We start from the raw sequence: 23,724 nt of genomic DNA, 5'->3' as shown, positions 1-23,724 counted from the left end.
CCCTGCGGGGTGAGTTCGACAATAAATTCAATGATAGAAGGAGTGTTCGGATTTACCCATGATACCGGGGTAAACGGCTTGGGTGCGTCGAGTGTCCGAGACGGTGGCGGCACGCCGCCCCGGCTGACGCGGTATTCGCGTGCAGGGAGTGCGCTAGCTGTGTTTACACTTACGATTACTCTGGGAAAATAAATGTTTCCGTGTGTATTTCATATATGGAGGGTCTCTTTTATTTTGTTATGTTCACACGTACATACTCAAGTTTCTTATTTTTTTTAACGTTCCTACTCATATTAATAAAACTATTGAGGAAATTATCATTACTGTTTCGGAGGAAAGCTAGAAGTGTGTATACGATGTGTATGCATGTGCGATGTGTATGTATGTATGTGTGTAGAAGTGTGCATGTATGTGCCAAGCTATTTCCGCTTTTCGAATTCACCCGTTTCGCAACGAAAAATAAAAAAAGCCTCTAGAAAATGGGGTTTGGTTGGTGTTTCTGTTTACAGTTGCAGTGGCAAGCGAAGGCATTTTTATTTCACATCTTCACGCGGCGTCTGAACCTGAAGACGCGTGCTCTCGCCACGTCTACGCATCTACACTATTCCCCATCACAAATTAAAATCGCAAAGAACGCCACAGGACCCACTCCGCACACACCTGCTGTACGGTGGAGCGGCAAAGCCCCGATGTGCTTTTCCTATGTCCACTGACCTTTGGGGTTTGACGTCCCAAAACCACCATATGATTATGGGAAAATTTCGACCACCTGGGGTTCTTTCACGTGCACCCTAATCTGAGCACAGGGAAATGCAGCCGCCGCGGCCGGGATTCGATCCCACCACCTGCGGGTCAGCAGCCGAGTACCTTACGGCCATCAGACCACCACGGCGGGCATCGCCTTGTTGATCAAACACTTCATTTCTGAACACCATCTCATACCAGCTCATCCACCGTTGGCTCTCGTTAATTACAACGAACATCCTCGCACGCTCACCTCAATGGAATTGCCAGTTGCTGGAAGTTCCAAGAAAATTGCGCACTAGACGTTCGGACGCACCACGCACGTACCTGAAGCGACGTGGACCCCAGGACGCGTGAGATCACGCCCCGGGCGCGCTTTGCCTCCGTACCCACTCGTCACTCCTCACAGCTTCACTAAGCCGAGTATGTAGAAGTCGAAGAAGCAGAACAACAAACCAGTCAATCCCCCACAGTGGGTGTGAGCCACAAGTGAAGGTCAACAAAAACAAGCAACACCAGCGAGCGCAGTGACGAAGCTATCGTAATGGGGCGAAATAATCCACGAATATGGCTGCACGTTGACGCACGGTCGCATTTGTGCAACCACCCGTGTCTCCCGAAGACCGTCTGTCGCGCGTCTTCGACGAAAAGCGCAGGCGAGTACTTCTCCACTGATTTCCGCGACCACTTCACGACCGCCTTCGGCCGCCTCATGTCCGTCCGGCACGATCGACGGAGCGCCGCACCAGCGCCTCGTACACGCCACCATAGCACTCCTACCCCTCGGAATCAGCAAAACTCGGACGTTTTCGACCACGACAGACAGAACCTGCCGGCCCGTTGAACGCTTGAACGACATCGCAGCGTCAAGTCGCACACTCACGTTCCGTCACCCTCTGCCACATGATCCTTCATTCACCGGCTTCACAACCCACGCGGTAGACGTTTCGCACGCATTCCCGGGTCTGCCTTTCACGGCAGGACCTTCGTCGACCTCGGTGCGGTGTTCCGCCACGTCGGAACTTGCAAGGCACATGTTGAGCGTGCTGAAGCAGCCAAAGGCACCACCTTTTTGCCGATGATTGTGGGCGTCGTTGCAGAGGCGTTGCTTGGGCAGCCGGCGTAGAAGCCATGTTGGATGGGTGACGTATTCACATTTTGCACAGTCATTTTTTTTTTCCTTCCTTCCAGACTTTGGTGCTCGAGTTGGACATGTACACTATGCATCAGTTTTTAAAACAAATGCTGTAGCATCCCTCGCGACATGCCTGATAATGTTCGCCAGCAAGCATTTGGTGTGACGTCATGGGCGCATAGAGAGTACGCATGCAAGCAAGCACGCGTGGCTTCGACCTCTGGGAAAAAGAAGGTTTCAGTTTTAACATGTTTGTAAGCGAAACTAGAAACTTCAAGCGGACTGGGGATAAAAGCAATGCCGTGAAGCCAGCGCTGCCGCTGTCGGTGCACAATGCTGGTTGTGCATGGGTGGACGTCGGAATTGCTTTGCTACTGTTTGCCCGGCTTTTGGCCAGAACTAAGTACGAGGTGTGAAAGAATGGATTTTAATTACGTGCTAATGAATTGCATCGCTTCTCGGCCTTTTGGCTAAGATCAAAGTGTAGTGGTGGCTTGACCGCCCTGCACTCCCTGATCTTCGTAGAGGCAACCGGATACCCGCCCGGTTACAGCGGAGTCTTTCTCCCTCGCTCCCACCCACCCCTTGTCCACTGCTGCTACTCGGATTCGGCCGCCTCCTGCTGCCTGCCTGCTGCCCTGGTGTTGCTGCCCTGGTCTTGCTGCCGTGGTCCTGCTGCCCCAGGACCTGCTGCCCTGCCGTCTGGTCGTGCCTGCTGCTTGGTCCTGCCTGCTGCTTGCCGGTGCTGCGCCTGCCGTCCTGGTCCTGCCGCAGCCGCACTCGGGGGCCTCCCTGGCCCCGCCATGGTCGCCGTCGACCACCCTGTCCTCGCCGAGGCCCCCTGGCCCTCACGCCTAGCGTGGCAATAGGGTCATGGCCTCCGGGGGTCCAACCCTGGACTCCAGCGAGGATGACGGCGACCCCCCTTGGCAGGAGCGCCAGCCAGTGCGCGACGGGAGTACACTTGTAGTGTACTTCCCCGTGCCTCCTGCCATCGAGTGCTGCGAGCTCGGCTGCGGGGCCACCTACAACCCGGCCACATGGACCTCTCGGCGGCAGTCCCTGGAGCGGCACCTGGAGGCGGAGCACGGAGCCAGAATTACGAGCACCTCCTACATCTGCTCGTTATGCGGCGACGTCTTGGGCCAAAGACCAATGGCCCATGTCAACAAATGCCTGGCCAACGTTCCCACCGCCGCCCCTCCCCCGCGTTTCCGGCACCAATGCGATAAGTGCCCAAGGTCCTTCCCCGCAAGGAAGGGCCTTCACAACCATCAACAGTGGCACTTGAGGGAGGAGGCGAAGCAGGCCAGGCAAAACGTCGCCGCAGGTGCTCCGCCCCGACAGCCGCCCACCAGTGCCACCGGTTCCACCAGTCCCCACCAGCAGGCCTCGCCCGGACGTGCCGCCACTCCGGGGACACCCTCAGTGGTGGCCCCCTCTCCCTCGCAGAGTGGCGCCGGCTCTTCACCGGGCGAGACGGACCAGCAGCAGCGGGCCACCGCTTCATCCACCCAAAGCGCCGCCGCAGGACCCTCTCCACAGGAGGTCCTGCCTACCCCCCTGCCAGGCGGCGTCGAGGATGCGGCGGGCAGCCCAGCTGACCACCAGGCAGCACGACCGAGTTCCCCCTCGGACGAGTACTGCAGTCCTGCAGAGGGGGAGCTTCCAGAGCAGACTGCGGGGCGAGCCATCGGGAGTCCACCACCACCTTCTCCCGAGGCGATCACACCCCGCAGAGTCAACCGACACAGCGGCAGCACATACGGCACCCAGGAGGAGATGGCCGACACCGCCGGACCAGAGAGTGCCTGGGTCCTAGCTGAGATGACGGCGGAGCTGCGGGCACTAAGCCGGTTGCCCGTATCTGAGGAGGAGTGGGCGCGGTTCGAAAGCATCCTGGACCGCGCAGAGGCAGCCATTACTGACCACCTGAGGCTGCCCAATCGGGACTCGCGCCAAACACCACCTCGGCGCGAGATTAATCCCGATAACCCCTCCCAGATACAGGCTCTTTACAGGAGGAACCGGCGCCGGGCCGTCCGGCTGATTGCGGAGGGCCCTTCGCAGCTCTGCCCCATTGACCCAGGCACGCTTCAAAGCTACTACACCCGCCTCTGGTCTCCGGCAGCAGTGGACACAACAATTCTCAGGACGCGAGCCCCCACCAACGAGGAACTGGACCTCTGCCCCTTCTTGGACGACGAGGTCGCAGCCAAGCTCCGAAGGTGCGAGAGTACAGCTCCGGGAGAGGACCGCCTCACTTACCACCACTGGAGGCAGGTGGACCCTGAAGGGCGGTACCTTGCGGCGGTATTCAACGTCTGCCTCAAATATCGCCGCACACCCCGGAGCTGGAAGTCGACGAGGACGATCCTCATTCACAAGAAGGGCGACCGCGAGGACCCCACAAACTGGCGACCCATTGCCCTTGGTCGAACGATCGCCAAACTGTATGCCGGGTGTCTCACCACGCGGCTGCAGCGGTGGTTGGGCGACCATGCGGTACTGTCCAGGTGTCAGAAGGGCTTCCTGCCGCACGATGGGGTGTTCGAACACAACTTCGTGCTGCAGGGACGCCTGGACGACGCCAGGACGGGAGGTGGGGAGCTGTGCGTGGGGTTCCTCGACTACGCCAACGCCTTCGGCTCGGTCGCCCATGAGGCCCTCGTCGACGCTGTCCGCGGCGCCGGCGCGGGGGAGCCCTTCGCGGAGATCGTGGAGGAACTCTACCGCGCCAACACCACCTGCGTCGTGGCAGCTGACGGCACCACGGAGCCAATCGCCATCGGAGCGGGCCTACGCCAAGGCTGTCCCCTGAGCGGCCTGCTGTTCAACCTGGTGGTGGACCCCATCATCAGAGCGGTGCAGGGAGGCGATAGGCAACACAACATCCTTGCCTACGCCGATGATCTGACGCTGCTCGCCGGGGATCCCGCCACCTTGCAGCGCCGCCTCAACGTGGTGACGGCCCTTTCGGACCCGCTCGGGCTGCGACTGAAGCCTGCCAAGTGCCGCACCCTCCACCTGTCCGGGCGCTACCCGGTGGGCACACGGCCCACCACTTTCACCGTGGGGAGCGTCCCGGTCCCGGCACTGGCGGACTTCGAGGGGCACCGGTTCCTGGGGCGTCCTGTGGGGTTTCGGGTGCTACCGGACCAGACAACGGTCGACGAGGCCATCCATCTCGGCAGACGGCTGCTCTCCTCCATGCTCACCCCATGGCAGAGGCTGGATTCTATTAAAACATTTCTATATCCAGCCCTCAACTTCGCCATGCGGGTGGGCCTTGCCAGCAAAGGAGAGTGGCATCGCTTGGACGAGGAGCTTCGCCCGCTGATCAAGAAGACCCTGTACGTGCCGGCCAGAGCGTCAAACGAGTATGTGTACGGGAGCGCACATGCCGGCACTGCAGGGATCCCTCTTGCGGCGGAGCTCAGCGACATCTGCCGAGTGGACGGGGCCTTCAAGCTCCTGTCGTCGACTGATCTGGAGGTCCGGGAGCGAGCGAGGGAGGAGCTCAACCGGGTGGTGTCGAGGCGGCTGAGGCGACCGGCGGACACGGACGACACCGAGGCCTACCTCTCAGGCGAAACGGAGGGCGACTTCCGGCAGACTGCGACCCAGCTGCAGTCTGTCTGGACGGAGGCACGCAAAGCCTCCCGTCGCCTGTCCGTCGCCTGGGAGCTACTGGACCAGGGCGCCCGCATCACCTGCATAGAGGCCACGGTGTCAGCGCGGAACCGAAACAAGCTGATCAAGATCCTTCGGGCCATCCTCAACCAGGACCGGGACCGTTCTCTCCAGGAGAAGCCGTCCCAGGGCAAGGCGATGGCGTGTGTAGCGGCGGACCCCGCCAGTTTCCACTTCATGAGGTCCGGCCGCTACACTCGCTTCAAGGAGTGGCGCTTCATTCATCGAGCCCGGCTGAATCTCCTCCCCCTGAACGGCACAAGAACGTGGGTGCCCGCAGCTGACAAGAGGTGCCGACGCTGCGGGTACGGGGAGGAGACCCTGCCGCACGTCCTCTGCCACTGCATGCGGCAGAGCCGGGCCATGACAGAGCGCCACAACGCCATCGTTGCGCGCCTCAAGAAGGCGGCCCTGGAGCGGTTCACCGTCATCGGGGAGAACCAGCAGGTCGGCGTCCCCGGCTTGCGACCCGACCTCGTCCTGGCCCGTGGTGAGGAAGCCCTGATCCTGGACGTCTGCTGTCCCTTCGACAACCGCATGCAGGCGTTCCACGAGGCTCGGAGGGTCAAGGAGGAGAAGTACGCCCCTCTACAGCGTCATCTCCTCCAGCGGTTCCAGCGCGTGTCCGTCGACGCCATCGTCGTAGGCTGCCTCGGCTCGTGGGATCCGGCCAACGATCGTGTCTGCCGCAGGTTCTGCTCCAGGAGCTACCTGCGCACCATGAAAAGACTTTGCGTTTCAGACACGATCGCTGCCTCTACGGACATTTATCGTGGCCATATAGGCGTTTTGTAAATAGTTTTTTATTCGAGAAGCGACACCGCGTTTTTTTATTGTTATACGCTTTTATTCATACTAACACCACTAACTCTTTTTTAGCCTTTTTGTTACCTGATTTTATTATATACACCTTTTATTACCGTTTCTTGTTCTGTTATATAACCATGTATGATGTTTGTGTACTAAGCATAATAAAAAATTCTGTTCTTATCAGCTTAATATCTGATACGGATCCTATTTGGATCCAAGATATTAAACTTATTTTTGTGATGCGGCGGAGTGCTTGAAGCTTGCTTCACCTCCGCCACGGGTTGGCCCGGTATTGCACTACCTCCGGGATCGGCCCACTCACCCCCTGCGGGGTGAGTTCGACAATAAATTCAATGATAGAAGGAGTGTTCGGATTTACCCATGATACCGGGGTAAACGGCTTGGGTGCGTCGAGTGTCCGAGACGGTGGCGGCACGCCGCCCCGGCTGACGCGGTATTCGCGTGCAGGGAGTGCGCTAGCTGTGTTTACACTTACGATTGCTCTGGGAAAATAAATGTTTCCGTGTGTATTTCATATATGGAGGGTCTCTTTTATTTTGTTATGTTCACACGTACATACTCAAGTTTCTTATTTTTTTTAACGTTCCTACTCATATTAATAAAACTATTGAGGAAATTATCATTACTGTTTCGGAGGAAAGCTAGAAGTGTGTATACGATGTGTATGCATGTGCGATGTGTATGTATGTATGTGTGTAGAAGTGTGTATGTATGTGCCAAGCTATTTCCGCTTTTCGAATTCACCCGTTTCGCAACGAAAAATAAAAAAAGCCTCTAGAAAATGGGGTTTGGTTGGTGTTTCTGTTTACAGTTGCAGTGGCAAGCGAAGGCATTTTTATTTCACATCTTCACGCGGCGTCTGAACCTGAAGACGCGTGCTCTCGCCACGTCTACGCATCTACACTATTCCCCATCACAAATTAAAATCGCAAAGAACGCCACAGGACCCACTCCGCACACACCTGCTGTACGGTGGAGCGGCAAAGCCCCGATGTGCTTTTCCTATGTCCACTGACCTTTGGGGTTTGACGTCCCAAAACCACCATATGATTATGGGAAAATTTCGACCACCTGGGGTTCTTTCACGTGCACCCTAATCTGAGCACAGGGAAATGCAGCCGCCGCGGCCGGGATTCGATCCCACCACCTGCGGGTCAGCAGCCGAGTACCTTACGGCCATCAGACCACCACGGCGGGCATCGCCTTGTTGATCAAACACTTCATTTCTGAACACCATCTCATACCAGCTCATCCACCGTTGGCTCTCGTTAATTACAACGAACATCCTCGCACGCTCACCTCAATGGAATTGCCAGTTGCTGGAAGTTCCAAGAAAATTGCGCACTAGACGTTCGGACGCACCACGCACGTACCTGAAGCGACGTGGACCCCAGGACGCGTGAGATCACGCCCCGGGCGCGCTTTGCCTCCGTACCCACTCGTCACTCCTCACAGCTTCACTAAGCCGAGTATGTAGAAGTCGAAGAAGCAGAACAACAAACCAGCCAATCCCCCACAGTGGGTGTGAGCCACAAGTGAAGGTCAACAAAAACAAGCAACACCAGCGAGCGCAGTGACGAAGCTATCGTAATGGGGCGAAATAATCCACGAATATGGCTGCACGTTGACGCACGGTCGCATTTGTGCAACCACCCGTGTCTCCCGAAGACCGTCTGTCGCGCGTCTTCGACGAAAAGCGCAGGCGAGTACTTCTCCACTGATTTCCGCGACCACTTCACGACCGCCTTCGGCCGCCTCATGTCCGTCCGGCACGATCGACGGAGCGCCGCACCAGCGCCTCGTACACGCCACCATAGCACTCCTACCCCTCGGAATCAGCAAAACTCGGACGTTTTCGACCACGACAGACAGAACCTGCCGGCCCGTTGAACGCTTGAACGACATCGCAGCGTCAAGTCGCACACTCACGTTCCGTCACCCTCTGCCACATGATCCTTCATTTACCGGCTTCACAACCCACGCGGTAGACGTTTCGCACGCATTCCCGGGTCTGCCTTTCACGGCAGGACCTTCGTCGACCTCGGTGCGGTGTTCCGCCACGTCGGAACTTGCAAGGCATATGTTGAGCGTGCTGAAGCAGCCAAAGGCACCACCTTTTTGCCGATGATTGTGGGCGTCGTTGCAGAGGCGTTGCTTGGGCAGCCGGCGTAGAAGCCATGTTGGATGGGTGACGTATTCACATTTTGCACAGTCATTTTTTTTTTTTCCTTCCTTCCAGACTTTGGTGCTCGAGTTGGACATGTACACTATGCATCAGTTTTTAAAACAAATGCTGTAGCATCCCTCGCGACATGCCTGATAATGTTCGCCAGCAAGCATTTGGTGTGACGTCATGGGCGCATAGAGAGTACGCATGCAAGCAAGCACGCGTGGCTTCGACCTCTGGGAAAAAGAAGGTTTCAGTTTTAACATGTTTGTAAGCGAAACTAGAAACTTCAAGCGGACTGGGGATAAAAGCAATGCCGTGAAGCCAGCGCTGCCGCTGTCGGTGCACAATGCTGGTTGTGCATGGGTGGACGTCGGAATTGCTTTGCTACTGTTTGCCCGGCTTTTGGCCAGAACTAAGTACGAGGTGTGAAAGAATGGATTTTAATTACGTGCTAATGAATTGCATCGCTTCTCGGCCTTTTGGCTAAGATCAAAGTGTCGAGTTAGCTGTTTTTTACGAGCCCTCGCGCGAGTCCCGGGGTCACGTCACGTCGGCGTCGGCCCCCGGGCCCTCTCGGAGTTCGAGCCCCAGAACCAGTGCAAGCCCTTCGCCGCCGCAGCCTCGTGCCCGCGGCTGCCACCCTTGGGTTTCGGGCCTTCCCGCCCGGAGACCCTCTACATGCCAGGTCGAGCCAGGCCCCCGGTCCGCCCCTGCTGCCCCGGAGCTCCTAGCGGCGACCCCTGCCATCACCAGACCCCAAGCGGCCCCCGCCTCAGCTGAGCCGCTGCCTACCAGTGTGCAGCTTGACTGCACGTCACGAGTCGTCCCAGAGCCTCGCCCCCCCCGGCGGCTTGCGGGATCCGCCCACCAGTATGGCCATGCCAGTTGAGCTCCCGGTGAGGGAGAATTGTTTCATGTTTTCCGCGCCCGAGGGCGATGTCTCTGTTGACGATCTGATTGATGCAGTAGAATTAACCACTGGTGATGATAGTGTATTCGTGCTTCAGCACATGGGGGGCGCAAAGTTCCTTGTGTGTACTCGCAATGCTAGTCAGGCGACGAGCCTAATGGTGGCGGAGGGTTTCACGGTGAATGGGGTGAAGGTGCCGGTAGAGGCAGTCGGGCCGCCGGTAACGTACGTGAACGTCTACCGCTACCCGGCTTTCTTGTCTGATGAGGCCCTTAGTAATGCTCTTGCCCCTTTCGGCAAAATTAAGAGCATTTCCTTCGCCACCTTGGCGACTCGCCAGACTAAGCTAAATGGCGTGAGGCTAGTCAAAATAGAAATGTCCCGGCCTGTTCCTAATTTCATGACAATAGCGGGGCACAAAGTCATGTGTGAATACCGTGGGATGCGTCGCGTGTGCGCCCGCTGCGGCGAGGTCGGACATATGGCGACCGCATGTTCTGCCGCGTACTGCAGACGGTGTGGCATTTTTGGCCACGATACGGAGGGCTGCGAGGCCGAATGTGAACGCTGTGGCGGCCACCACGGGACGCGCGAGTGTTTTCGGAGGCGCTCTTACGCGTCTGCCGCCCGCGGTTTCCCCACACTGACTGATACCACCCCCTCACTTGTACATGTAAGCGGCCCTGCCGTATCGAAGGCCGCCAGTGCCCCACGCCTACAGGTGCTATCGCCAAGGACTGCACCTCGCACCATTGGGAAGGGGCTCCCACCCGAGGACCGCAACTGCAATACTGGCCCGCCCACAGGCAGCAGTGCGGACACTTCGTCTGCCAACGAAGGGGAGAAGCCGGGAAGCGTTGACGACGTCGCCACCACGTCGTCTGAAACAGACACCAGTGATCTCGAGACGGTCTCTGCACAATCGTCACCCACCACGCAGCCCGCACGCCCGCTAGGCGGGCCCGGCCGCCAGGGTTCCTCTGTCGCGCCTAAAGCCCTTACTGGTGCCTCTGAGCAAGAAGCAGCGAGCCTCCTTGTCGCAAACCCACCCACTAACGTGCTGGCTCCAGTCACTCCCCTGGACTTGGAAGAAAGGAGCCAAGACCCCGCCCGAGAGGACTTGCCCATCGTGAGTCGCGGGTACTACGTGCTCCCTGAAGTCCGCGCTCAACCAAGCCTGATACCCCTCCCTGCGCCCTCCTCTGACCATGCGTTGCCCAGTCTCTGCCGAAACCGGGACCCGATTACAGCTCAGACCGCGACTGGCCGCGATCAGAGGACACGCTCGCGCTCGCGCTCGCGCCGACGCACAGGAGAGGGTGTTAAGAGCGATCCGAGAGAACGAGCGACGAGCGGAGAGACGAAGCAGCGACGGGCCGGGCTCGGCGCGAGGAGCAGCGACAGCGACGCCCCTCCGAAAGCGAAATCACAGAAGTTGGGCGAGCGCGCGGAAAGCGAAGGGGACCCGCCCCCTCAAGTCGGCGATTCCAGCGCCTAGTACGCCGACCCCACCCCAGATGGCAGCGCCCTTCCCCCACTGCGCTCCCTTCCTTCTCCCTCTGTGTCCCTTTCCCCTGGCGCGCCATGCACTCACCCTTTCGTAAACTCGCCCCCTCTCCCCTCCTAGCTCCGCTTTATGGCTGACCGGCTGCGTTTCGCCACCTGGGACGTACGCGGGTTCCGCGATAAGACGAAGCAAACCGCCGTCATCTCTTTGGCCAAGCTCCATGACATTGACCTGCTGTTCGTCCAAGAGGCGAACTTCCGTTCCCTCCTCGATGTCACCCTTTTTCGGAACCTTTGCCAGGTCGATGCCTTCTTTTCCTTGACGCGGGCCAAGTCATGCGGGGTCGGAGTCGTCTTCGTCTCTGGAAGGTTCAGGCAAAAGGCTCATTGCGTGTTTGGCGCCGACGGCCGTACGCTAATCCTGGACATCTTCATCGACGGTCGCAAAGTACGGCTCGTTAATGTGTACGCGCCAACAACGAGAACGGAAACGAACACCTTTTTTAGAGAGCTCGGCGAGTCCTTGCAAGCGCCCCTCCCGCATGTAGTCCTCGGCGACTTCAACTGTGTCGTCGACACTACAAGGGACATCAGGGGCCCAGGTCGCGGAGGCTCAGCCTACCACGCGAAAGACCTTGTCAGACTCCTTCGCCGACTGCGACTCTCGGATGCATGGGTTCTCCAGCATGATAACGCATTCGGTCCCACTCGCATGTCGAGGACCACCGCCAGTAGGCTCGACCGCGCCTACTTACCTGACCTTTTGTTACCTTCCCTTGAGGCGTGTGAGGTGCTCCCGTTGCCTCCTGCCTTGGCGGGCATTTCGGATCACGTCCCGTTGGTGACAACCGTGCGCGGAAAGCCCGGCCCCAGTCCAGCAAACGCGTCGTGGCGCCTAGATCCGGCTTTATTAAATGACCCGGTTTCCACCCCCCTGATGCAGCAACGCATTGAAGCCACAATCAGAGCGACCCCCCGAGTGACCCCGGCCGTCTGGGACGACCTCAAGGCGACCTGGAAGGCGCATTTACAACAAGAGGGCAGAGCGAGAAAAAAACGCATTACGGCTCAGATGAACGAGCTGCTGCGCAGGATGCGCATCGTCCAGAACGCCGAGTGTCTCACTTCCTGCACTCGCGACTATCTTGCCGCGCTTAAGGTACAGCATGCACGACTGCAACGAGCCATCACCGGCGAGAAGTGCGCGTTCCGAACCACCTCAGAGGGGCACCGGGAAGAGGACCTGCGCGAAGTAAGCGGCAACGGCTCAGTACGGATCCTACAAGTAAGGCGCCCAGACGGCACACTCACGGAAGACCCAGCAGAGATCGAGGCGACCTTTCGACGCCACTTCGAGACCGCTTTCCGCGAACCGGAGCCCATAACGACCTCATCGGAGCTACCGCACCGGTCAGAACTGTACCAATTCTTGAAACACCTCGATGAAGGTGAATGCCCGACCTTATGCGGCGCAGCGACGATGCAGGAATTGTGGGCCGCCATCCAGTCTATGCCACCGAACTCAGCTCCCGGCGCGGATGGCCTCACTGCAGGGTTTTATGCGACTTTTTTTAGTATCCTGAGCGAGCCGCTACTTGGCGTAATCAACAGCATTCTCGAAGGCCACGCGAAACCCGCCTCGTTTGCCATGGGGCGCGTGGTCCTGATACTTAAGGAAGGCTCACCACCGAACGACCCCACGTCATGGCGCCCTATCACGCTACTGAATGCGGATTACAAGATTGTCGCCTCTATTCTAAACAGCCGTTTAAAGACCTTTCTGCCGGACATCATCGCGCCGCACCAAACCTGCGCAGTTCCGGGCAGATCACTGTTTGCCAACCTGAACATGACTAGAGACGCCTTTCAGTACGCCACCGAGAAAAGAGTATCAGGAGCTTTTCTTTCCCTCGACCAGGCCAAGGCCTTCGACCGGGTCAGGCACGCCTACCTGTTCGAAACGCTCCGAGAGTTTGGCCTCCCGGCAGGTTTTGTTAACATCATCAAGCTCCTGTACTCGGACCTCAGGTGCCATGTGGTTGTGAACGGCTCCACTACGGACACCTTCCAGTACACGCGTGGGATCAGACAGGGATGCCCACTTGGCCCGACCCTGTTTGTGCTTTCCATAGAGCCCCTGCTCACGTCCGTAGCCGGTGACACGCGTATTCGGGGCCTCCCGCTCACAGGAACCGCGGAACTAAAGATCCTTGGTTATGCCGATGACATCTCCCTTTTCGTGAGGGACGCCAGTAGCCTCGACCGTTTTCGTCAGCTCTTCGCATTCTACGCGGCAGCGTCCGGAGCGCAGCTGAACGAGGAAAAGTGCAGGGCCCTTCGCTTCGGCAATTTCCCTGCGCATGCCATCGGCACCTTTCAAGCGGTCAACACAGTAAAGGTACTCGGGATATATTTTTCGAGCGAGGGAGTCGCACCGTCAACGTGGTCCCGCGTCCTTGAAAGGGCCGCTCAAATGGCAGAGCGTGCAGGCCTGCGAGACCTCTCGTTGCGCGAGAAAGCGCTGGCGGTTAAAACGAGTATTTGCGCACTTGCTTTGTACGCAAGTCGAGTAGCAGTGATGCCCGCAAGGACGATAAACCAGCTGTCCAAGCTCATCACGGCGTACTTGTGGGAAGGGAAACCGCCACCTTTAAAAAGACACCTCTTACACCTGGCAGTATCCGAAGGGGGTCTCGGCCTTCCACATGTACAGAGCGCAGGCAGAATTCTAGCCCTTAAAACCGCCCGAGCGCTCGCGCGCGCGAGCGATTACGTTGGCCACAACCTCCTCCTCTACTGGAGCGGTGCCCGGCACGACTGGCTGGACGCTGGCCGACACACCGGTCCTTTTGCTGAAGCACCCGCGCCCTACTATAAAACGGCAGCGGCAACAATGCGCATGTTGGGGAATGAACTACCCGGCTGTGACGTAGACGAAGACCCGCCAGCACGCATCGTCGAGGCCATCACGATGAACCAGCTAAGCGATGCCGACCGAAAACGGGCCAAGCGCGCGCAGAGCGAACTTGGCTCCCTCCGTTGCGGCATCCCCCGCGAGGCGCACGATTTGCTCCTTAAAAAGGCCTGGCACGTCCTACCTACAAGACAGCGCCTTAACAAATTAGGCATAGTCCCGAATGCTAGCTGCCCCAACTGTCGCGTCGTGGAAACGCAGGAGCACGCGTTGTTTGAATGCGTCGCGGTGAAACCCGTGTGGCGCATGGTGGCCCACTCCTTCGGCATCCGCACCCCTCCCATCCACAAACGTAACAAAGGCGCCTTCGCCCAACTCGTGGTGATTTTCACAGTGTTGGTTTTATGGCAGAGGCGATCGCTTGCGGAAGCGCGCAGGAAACCAGTACGAGCCGCGTTTCCGGCAGTCTCGAGGATCCGAAGGCTGCTGTGGGCCTATTTATCGGCCGAACTCGAAGCCAGCGGCGAGGAAAAGTTCCTCCGTCGCTGGCATACGAAATTTTTCTTCCTCAGGGACGGCAAGCTAGCCGCCCCAATCACTCCCTTCTAACCCCCCCCCCCCCTCCGGCTCCAACACCTTATGTTTAAGTTGTGCGTTCTACATGCACCCCATGTGTCAATCTTTTGAGGTGTAACTCAGACCTTGTTGTGTACCCCCCCCCCCCCCCCCAGCGTCTATATTCATTCGTGGGGAAACTGATATCCATTGCTCATCTTGTTTTCCGGCATTGTATATATGTATATAGCCCGCGTGTTTTTTTCGTTTCTCTGTACGCCTTGTTTACTCACCTTTGTATATACACACATCCGTTGTTCAATGTTACTCTGTTTTTTTTCTGTGCTATAAGTAACTCATGTATTTGATGTAGTTATCAGCCGATTACCCGGCGGTGCATACTGTACTTTTTTTTGTTTCATGCGTTGAGAGTTGAATAAACTTCTCCTTGTGTAGTATCTGTTCTTATCAGCTTAATATCTGATACGGATCCTATTTGGATCCAAGATATTAAACTTATTTTTGTGATGCGGCGGAGTGCTTGAAGCTTGCTTCACCTCCGCCACGGGTTGGCCCGGTATTGCACTACCTCCGGGATCGGCCCACTCACCCCCTGCGGGGTGAGTTCGACAATAAATTCAATGATAGAAGGAGTGTTCGGATTTACCCATGATACCGGGGTAAACGGCTTGGGTGCGTCGAGTGTCCGAGACGGTGGCGGCACGCCGCCCCGGCTGACGCGGTATTCGCGTGCAAGGAGTGCGCCAGCTGTGTTTACACTTACGATTGCTCTGGGAAAATAAATGTTTCCGTGTGTATTTCATATATGGAGGGTCTCTTTTATTTTGTTATGTTCACACGTACATACTCAAGTTTCTTATTTTTTTTAACGTTCCTACTCATATTAATAAAACTATTGAGGAAATTATCATTACTGTTTCGGAGGAAAGCTAGAAGTGTGTATACGATGTGTATGCATGTGCGATGTGTATGTATGTATGTGTGTAGAAGTGTGTATGTATGTGCCAAGCTATTTCCGCTTTTCGAATTCACCCGTTTCGCAACGAAAAATAAAAAAAGCCTCTAGAAAATGGGGTTTGGTTGGTGTTTCTGTTTACAGTTGCAGTGGCAAGCGAAGGCATTTTTATTTCACATCTTCACGCGGCGTCTGAACCTGAAGACGCGTGCTCTCGCCACGTCTACGCATCTACACTATTCCCCATCACAAATTAAAATCGCAAAGAACGCCACAGGACCCACTCCGCACACACCTGCTGTACGGTGGAGCGGCAAAGCCCCGATGTGCTTTTCCTATGTCCACTGACCTTTGGGGTTTGACGTCCCAAAACCACCATATGATTATGGGAAAATTTCGACCACCTGGGGTTCTTTCACGTGCACCCTAATCTGAGCACAGGGAAATGCAGCCGCCGCGGCCGGGATTCGATCCCACCACCTGCGGGTCAGCAGCCGAGTACCTTACGGCCATCAGACCACCACGGCGGGCATCGCCTTGTTGATCAAACACTTCATTTCTGAACACCATCTCATACCAGCTCATCCACCGTTGGCTCTCGTTAATTACAACGAACATCCTCGCACGCTCACCTCAATGGAATTGCCAGTTGCTGGAAGTTCCAAGAAAATTGCGCACTAGACGTTCGGACGCACCACGCACGTACCTGAAGCGACGTGGACCCCAGGACGCGTGAGATCACGCCCCGGGCGCGCTTTGCCTCCGTACCCACTCGTCACTCCTCACAGCTTCACTAAGCCGAGTATGTAGAAGTCGAAGAAGCAGAACAACAAACCAGCCAATCCCCCACAGTGGGTGTGAGCCACAAGTGAAGGTCAACAAAAACAAGCAACACCAGCGAGCGCAGTGACGAAGCTATCGTAATGGGGCGAAATAATCCACGAATATGGCTGCACGTTGACGCACGGTCGCATTTGTGCAACCACCCGTGTCTCCCGAAGACCGTCTGTCGCGCGTCTTCGACGAAAAGCGCAGGCGAGTACTTCTCCACTGATTTCCGCGACCACTTCACGACCGCCTTCGGCCGCCTCATGTCCGTCCGGCACGATCGACGGAGCGCCGCACCAGCGCCTCGTACACGCCACCATAGCACTCCTACCCCTCGGAATCAGCAAAACTCGGACGTTTTCGACCACGACAGACAGAACCTGCCGGCCCGTTGAACGCTTGAACGACATCGCAGCGTCAAGTCGCACACTCACGTTCCGTCACCCTCTGCCACATGATCCTTCATTCACCGGCTTCACAACCCACGCGGTAGACGTTTCGCACGCATTCCCGGGTCTGCCTTTCACGGCAGGACCTTCGTCGACCTCGGTGCGGTGTTCCGCCACGTCGGAACTTGCAAGGCATATGTTGAGCGTGCTGAAGCAGCCAAAGGCACCACCTTTTTGCCGATGATTGTGGGCGTCGTTGCAGACGCGTTGCTTGGGCAGCCGGCGTAGAAGCCATGTTGGATGGGTGACGTATTCACATTTTGCACAGTCATTTTTTTTTTTTCCTTCCTTCTAGACTTTGGTGCTCGAGTTGGACATGTACACTATGCATCAGTTTTTAAAACAAATGCTGTAGCATCCCTCGCGACATGCCTGATAATGTTCGCCAGCAAGCATTTGGTGTGACGTCATGGGCGCATAGAGAGTACGCATGCAAGCAAGCACGCGTGGCTTCGACCTCTGGGAAAAAGAAGGTTTCAGTTTTAACATGTTTGTAAGCGAAACTAGAAACTTCAAGCGGACTGGGGATAAAAGCAATGCCGTGAAGCCAGCGCTGCCGCTGTCGGTGCACAATGCTGGTTGTGCATGGGTGGACGTCGGAATTGCTTTGCTACTGTTTGCCCGGCTTTTGGCCAGAACTAAGTACGAGGTGTGAAAGAATGGATTTTAATTACGTGCTAATGAATTGCATCGCTTCTCGGCCTTTTGGCTAAGATCAAAGTGTAGTGTTGGCTTGTCCATCCTACTCCTGCTCTTTGTAGAAGCAATCGACCACCCGCCCGGTTAGTGCGGTGTCTTTCTCTGTCTCTTCTTGTGTTGTTGTTGTGTGCATGCCTTCTTAGCTTGTTCGAGCGACCAGCAACGACTGCCTGCGGATTCTTGGACCCCCCTGCTGACACTTGGCTCCTGCTGCCCTGGATTTCTGGCTCTGGTCATTGGTGAGATGCTAGTTCTTTAAAACACTTCTTTTTTGCCTGTCTTTTCCGCCCCCCTTTGGGGGGGTGGGTTCTCGTGCTCGGCGAGACGGGCTGCTCCAACCGGCCTTGCCGGCAGCTTCCCGTCTGAAAAGCACCCTTTTTCTTGTGTATTAGTTGGCTCAGCGGCCCTTGCATCATCTGCCCAAGTGATGTAAGATAGCGCAAGCCTTCCTTGCACGCCTTTTTTTTTTTTTTTCTTTCGGAGCGCGCCTCTACTCTGGACACCAGCGAGCGCCGCTGGTGACCACGTGGAAGCAGCGTCTCCGCTCTCTCCTCTTTCTTCACTTTTCTCTCCCTCTTTTTTTTTTTCCTCTCTTCTACTTTCCGTCCACGTGGCCCGCGCTAAGGCTCCCCTCCCGCTCCCACTGTTGCCAGCTACACTAACAATGTAGCCAGGCGACTTTCTCTCTACTCTTGCACGCTCCTTTTTTTTTTTTTCCGGAAGCGCCTCTGGTGACACGTGTCAGTAGAGGGCACGCTCAACCGGGTTCGCCTGCCTTCCCTTTTTTTTTTCTTTTCTCTTCTCTCACTCGCTCTCTTTCCTCTGTCTTCTTTACTAATTCCTTCTGGTACCCTCCTCTCTGCTGAGGCGGTCAGTACTCTCTCTGCCTTCTTGGGGCTGCCAGCTGCACTCACCATGTAGCGGGTAGCCCGCGACTCTCACTGGTGCGCACGCCGTGGTTTTTTTTTCTCTCTTCATTTTCTTTTTCTTCCTCTTCCTCTCTCGGCGAGCGCACCCCTCTTCTCTCTTCTCCCCCGACTAGGGGGAGGAGGTCACACACTCCCTCCTTTTCTTCCCCTTCGTCTTAGGTCGTCAGCTACACTTAAACATGGGTTGACGATCACCCCCCACCCCCACCCTTTTTTTTTTTTTTTTCCTTCTCTTCTTTCTCTATCTCCTCTCCATCTTTCTACTTCTCATTCAAGTGTACAGTGCCGTCTTTTATTGAAGTGTTTTTTCTCAAGATGCCTAAGTGTTCTCACAATGATGTACATCCGGCCGTGATAATCCTGTTTTCTTTACAAGTGTTCGCCCACCAGTAGGTGATGTCCGAGGAGGTAGGTCCCCCGAATACAGGGGAGACCGGGACGCCCACTGCACCGAGGCCGCGAGATGCCCAAAACCAACCCCAGCTAGGCAAGGAGGGACAGACCCTTGATGTCTTTTTCCCAATCCCACACAGCTTCACCTGCCCCATAGACAAATGTGGGGTACGGTACTCCGGGATCAGCTGGACAAGCAGGCGACAAAGCTTGGTACGGCATCTACTAGATGAGCATGAGCTCAAAGTAAAGGTGGCATACACCTGTACCCTATGCTCCACGACCGGCCTTGGGCTGCATCCCACACTCCACTCCTGCATCGCAAGAGGCAGACACGAGCTGTCGCCCCTCGACCTCAACAGGCACAAGTGTCCACAATGCCCTGCCACCATGACAACAAGGAAGGGACTGGACAACCACATGCGCAAACACAAAAGACAGGAAGCACAGCACATGAACGAGGGACCAACGACTTCAAGGACTTCGAGGGCGGCACCTACTGCAACTCCGACTGGCCGACCCCCCCGCGCTGCTGCCGGCAACCAAGCCACACGGACAATGACCCTTCGATCGTCACAGAGCTCCAACTCAACGACGTCAACGGGATCATCACCAAGCGAGGACAGCACGACACTGAGCGCAACGACGGACTCTCCAGCACCAACAGAGCTGGCACTCACACCTTCCTCCCCCCTTCTAGGTGACTTGCAGGAAATCCCTGACCGGGTTTCGGCAACTACGGGCACCCCATCGCCCACGCCTAGCGAGGCCGCCACAGCGAGGAGCAGGTCTTCATGTGCCTCTCTGTTCTCACAGGTTGGAAATGCATCCTCCATCACGCCGAGTCCCAGGCAACATGAGTCACCGCACCGCGACACGGACCACGACAACCCACGGCGTTCCCGGCCACCATCACCGGACCGGGCCCTTACCCCTCTCCCTCCTCTCTTAGGCAGCACAGCTTGCTCTCCAAGCCAGAGCTCCAGGGATGCGACAATTCCATCAGCAACCAGCGAGGAGGAGTCACCACCAGAAGGGTCATGGTTTTCGTCCCGTCTCCAGCAGGATCCAGACACAGCCCGCGCTACTCAGAGGACCAGTCAACAAGGAGCACCGCAGCACAGCTTGGACACGGCACAAGGGAACCCTCAACCAAGTCCATCAGCCAGGAGTGTCAGCCACAGCGTCGACTCCCCCACACCCCCAACATCACCCGAGGGACTTTCGATAGACGATGCAGGCGGCGAGTCACAGGACCCCGCCCCACAGACAGTGAACCCCGGCGAGATCACCCTCTCCGGGCCAATCGACGACACAAGCGTACTCGCAGAGCAGACCCAGCGAATCCGGCAACTGCTTCGGGAGCCCGCCACTGCTGAGCGCTGGGACGACTTCCTCTCCATCCTGGAGGAAGCCGTATCGGCGGTGAGGAGGGAGGCGAAAATTCCAGACAACCCTGCCGGTGGAAAACCCTGCGTCCCGACCAACCCGAACAACGCCCAGCAGATACAGAGCCTGTATCGTCGCAACCGCCGTCGGGCTGTTCGTGTCATCGTACAGGGCGAAACAAAACTCTGCGAGATTCCGCTCGACAAACTGGAGCAACACTTTGCTGAAACATGGGCGCCGAAGGAAGGGAACACCCACCTGCTCCTTAACAAGGCTCGCCCGGACGACATGACAGAGATCTGCCTCGCCCGATTCACCAGCGACGAGGTGGCGGCCCGTCTTCGCAGAAGCGAAAACACGGCCCCCGGCAGTGACAGGATCACCTACCGTCATTGGAAAGAACATGATCCTGATGGTCTCTTTCTATCCGCAGCATTCAACGTGTGCCTCCATTTCAAGCAAGTGCCCGACGCCTGGAAGGAAACGAGGACCATCCTAATCCACAAGAAGGGTGATCCGAGTGAGGTCACGAATTGGAGACCCATTGCCCTTGGGAACACCATCTCCAAGCTGTATGCGGGTTGCCTAGCTTCCCGCATGCAGCAGTGGGTGTGTGACCATGACGTGCTCTCGAGGTGTCAAAAGGGGTTCCTGCCGCACGACGGCGTGTTTGAACACAACTTCGTGCTGCAGGAGCGCCTGGACGCCGCGCGGGCCGGCGGTGGTGACCTTTGCGTGGCCTTTCTCGACTTCGCCAACGCATTTGGCTCAGTTCCGCACAACGCACTAATCGATTCTCTTCGTGGTGCAGGTGCAGGAGAGGACTTCTGCGCAATCATCGCAGACCTCTACCGAGACAACGCCACCCGGATTGTCGCCGAAGCTGGGACAACGGCCCCAGTCACAATCTCCGCCGGAATTAGACAGGGCTGCCCACTGAGCGGCCTGCTCTTCAACTTGGTGCTCGATCCAGTCATTCGGGCGGTCCAAGGAGGTGAGAGGCAGCACAATGTGCTGGCTTACGCCGATGATTTGACCCCCTTGGCGGACAGCCCCAAGAAACTGCAGGACCGCATCAACGTCGTGGCGGCTCTCGCGGGCCAGCTGGGACTTCGGCTGAACCCCAAGAAGTGCAGAAGCCTGCACCTCTCTGGTAGGACTCCCGTAGGCACTAGGGACACGAAATTCTTCGTCGACGGAGAAGAGATCCCTCGCATCAGTGACTACGAGAGTCAATCTTTTCTAGGACGCCCCGTCGGGTTCAGCCTTCTCCAAGACCGCTCTAAGGTCGATGAGGCAATCTCCGTCGGCCGCACCCTGCTCGAGTCCATGCTTGCCCCATGGCAGCGAATTGATGCACTGAAAACTTTTGTCTTTCCAGCACTCAACTTCGCCATGCGGTGCGGACAAGTGGGCAAGGCGGAATGGGCCCGCCTAGACGACGCACTCCGGCCCCTGATAAAGAAAACTCTTTATCTTCCAGGTAACGCTGCAAAGAACTACCTCTACGGCAGCGCAGCGGCCGGAGCAGCTGGAATCCCCCTCGCCGCAGACACAAGTGACGCCTGCCGCGTGGACAACGCCTTCAAGCTTCTGACCTCGGCCGATCTCGAGGTCCGGGAACTTGCCTTCGAAGCGCTAACCAAAATTGTCTCCAAGCGCATTCGCAGGCAGGCCACCAACGAGGAGCTCGCCTGCTACCTCAGCGGCGAAACGGAGGGCATTTTCCAGGCACGGCTGACACAACTGCAGTCCGTCTGGACCGAGGCTCGGAAGGCTTCCCGCAGGCTACACGTCACCTGGGAAATTTTCGAGGACGGGGGGACCAGCATCACGTGTGACGGAGAGGAAACTCTCACGTCAAAGAAACGACGAAAAGTGGTGAAAACGCTGCGCTTCCGAATGATGCGGGCACGCGATCGCTTCCTTCAAGAAATGCCCAATCAAGGGAAGGCAATGGAATGCGTCGCCGCAGACCCGAGCAGCTCCCACTTCATGCGCTCCGGCAAATTCACCCGCTTTTGCGACTGGCGCTTCATTCACAGGGCACGCCTGAACCTCCTACCTGTGAATGGAGCCAACCCATGGACCACCTCCGCCGACAAATGGTGCCGTGTGTGCGGTTACGCAGTGGAAACGCTGCCACACGTCCTGGGTCACTGCATGCGCCACAGCATGGCCTACACCAGTCGTCACAACAAGATTGTGGCGAGGGTGAAACAAGCCGCCAGCAAGAAGTTCACGGTCACGCATGAGAACAGAGCGGTTGGTACCACCAACCTTCGCCCCGACCTCGTTCTCGCCAGGGGGGAAGAGGCGATCATCGTGGACGTGACCTGCCCCTTTGACAACCGGCTCAAAGCACTCGAGGCAGCCCGACTGGAAAAGGAACGAAAATACGAACCAGTTCGGGACTTCTTGCTCCGCCGCTACCAGAGAGTCACGATCGAAGCAGTCGTCGTCGGCATGCTTGGCTCCTGGGACCCGGCAAATGACAGAGTTTTCAAAAAACTCTGCAGCCGGAGATATCTCCGGTTACTTAAGAAGCTTGCAGTGAGCGAGACCATTGCAGCTTCTCGGGAAGTGTACTGCGCACACGTGGCCATAAAGTGACTGTCACTCGCTGGGCCACGTGCTGACAAAGTCACCCTCCCAAAGACATCGCAAAAATAAGAGGTGATACTACACGACACACGCCCCTTTCACTTTTTCTCCCCTGCTATTTCCTATTTTCACCTTCTCTATACACAGTTCACGATACACCACCTTCTTCCTTTCTGGTTGAAGGAACAAAAAATGAGAACAAGTTTTTCCTTTTCGGTCAGAAATGTTCCTAACATTTTTGAAAACCTCTGTTCTTATCAGCTTAATATCTGATACGGATCCTATTTGGATCCAAGATATTAAACTTATTTTTGTGATGCGGCGGAGTGCTTGAAGCTTGCTTCACCTCCGCCACGGGTTGGCCCGGTATTGCACTACCTCCGGGATCGGCCCACTCACCCCCTGCGGGGTGAGTTCGACAATAAATTCAATGATAGAAGGAGTGTTCGGATTTACCCATGATACCGGGGTAAACGGCTTGGGTGCGTCGAGTGTCCGAGACGGTGGCGGCACGCCGCCCCGGCTGACGCGGTATTCGCGTGCAGGGAGTGCGCTAGCTGTGTTTACACTTACGATTGCTCTGGGAAAATAAATGTTTCCGTGTGTATTTCATATATGGAGGGTCTCTTTTATTTTGTTATGTTCACACGTACATACTCAAGTTTCTTATTTTTTTTAACGTTCCTACTCATATTAATAAAACTATTGAGGAAATTATCATTACTGTTTCGGAGGAAAGCTAGAAGTGTGTATACGATGTGTATGCATGTGCGATGTGTATGTATGTATGTGTGTAGAAGTGTGTATGTATGTGCCAAGCTATTTCCGCTTTTCGAATTCACCCGTTTCGCAACGAAAAATAAAAAAAGCCTCTAGAAAATGGGGTTTGGTTGGTGTTTCTGTTTACAGTTGCAGTGGCAAGCGAAGGCATTTTTATTTCACATCTTCACGCGGCGTCTGAACCTGAAGACGCGTGCTCTCGCCACGTCTACGCATCTA

At 56.5% G+C, this 23,724-nt stretch overlaps 3 pseudogenes; all 3 read left to right on the top strand.

The window, feature by feature from the left end:
* Positions 1–6,523: 6,523 nt before the first annotated feature.
* Positions 6,524–6,705, top strand: LOC119187014 (U2 spliceosomal RNA; annotated as a pseudogene).
* An 8,191-nt stretch (positions 6,706–14,896) lies between these two features.
* LOC142766158 (U2 spliceosomal RNA) lies at positions 14,897–15,069 on the top strand (annotated as a pseudogene).
* A 7,877-nt stretch (positions 15,070–22,946) lies between these two features.
* LOC142766353 (U2 spliceosomal RNA) lies at positions 22,947–23,125 on the top strand (annotated as a pseudogene).
* The last annotated feature ends 599 nt before the right edge of the window (positions 23,126–23,724 follow it).

The sequence above is a fragment of the Rhipicephalus microplus genome, chromosome 6 (genome assembly GCF_043290135.1).
Source record: "Rhipicephalus microplus isolate Deutch F79 chromosome 6, USDA_Rmic, whole genome shotgun sequence".
Lineage (NCBI taxonomy): Eukaryota > Metazoa > Arthropoda > Arachnida > Ixodida > Ixodidae > Rhipicephalus > Rhipicephalus microplus.
Note: the sequence above shows the minus strand (reverse complement) of the source record. Positions and strands in the feature narration are given on the sequence as shown.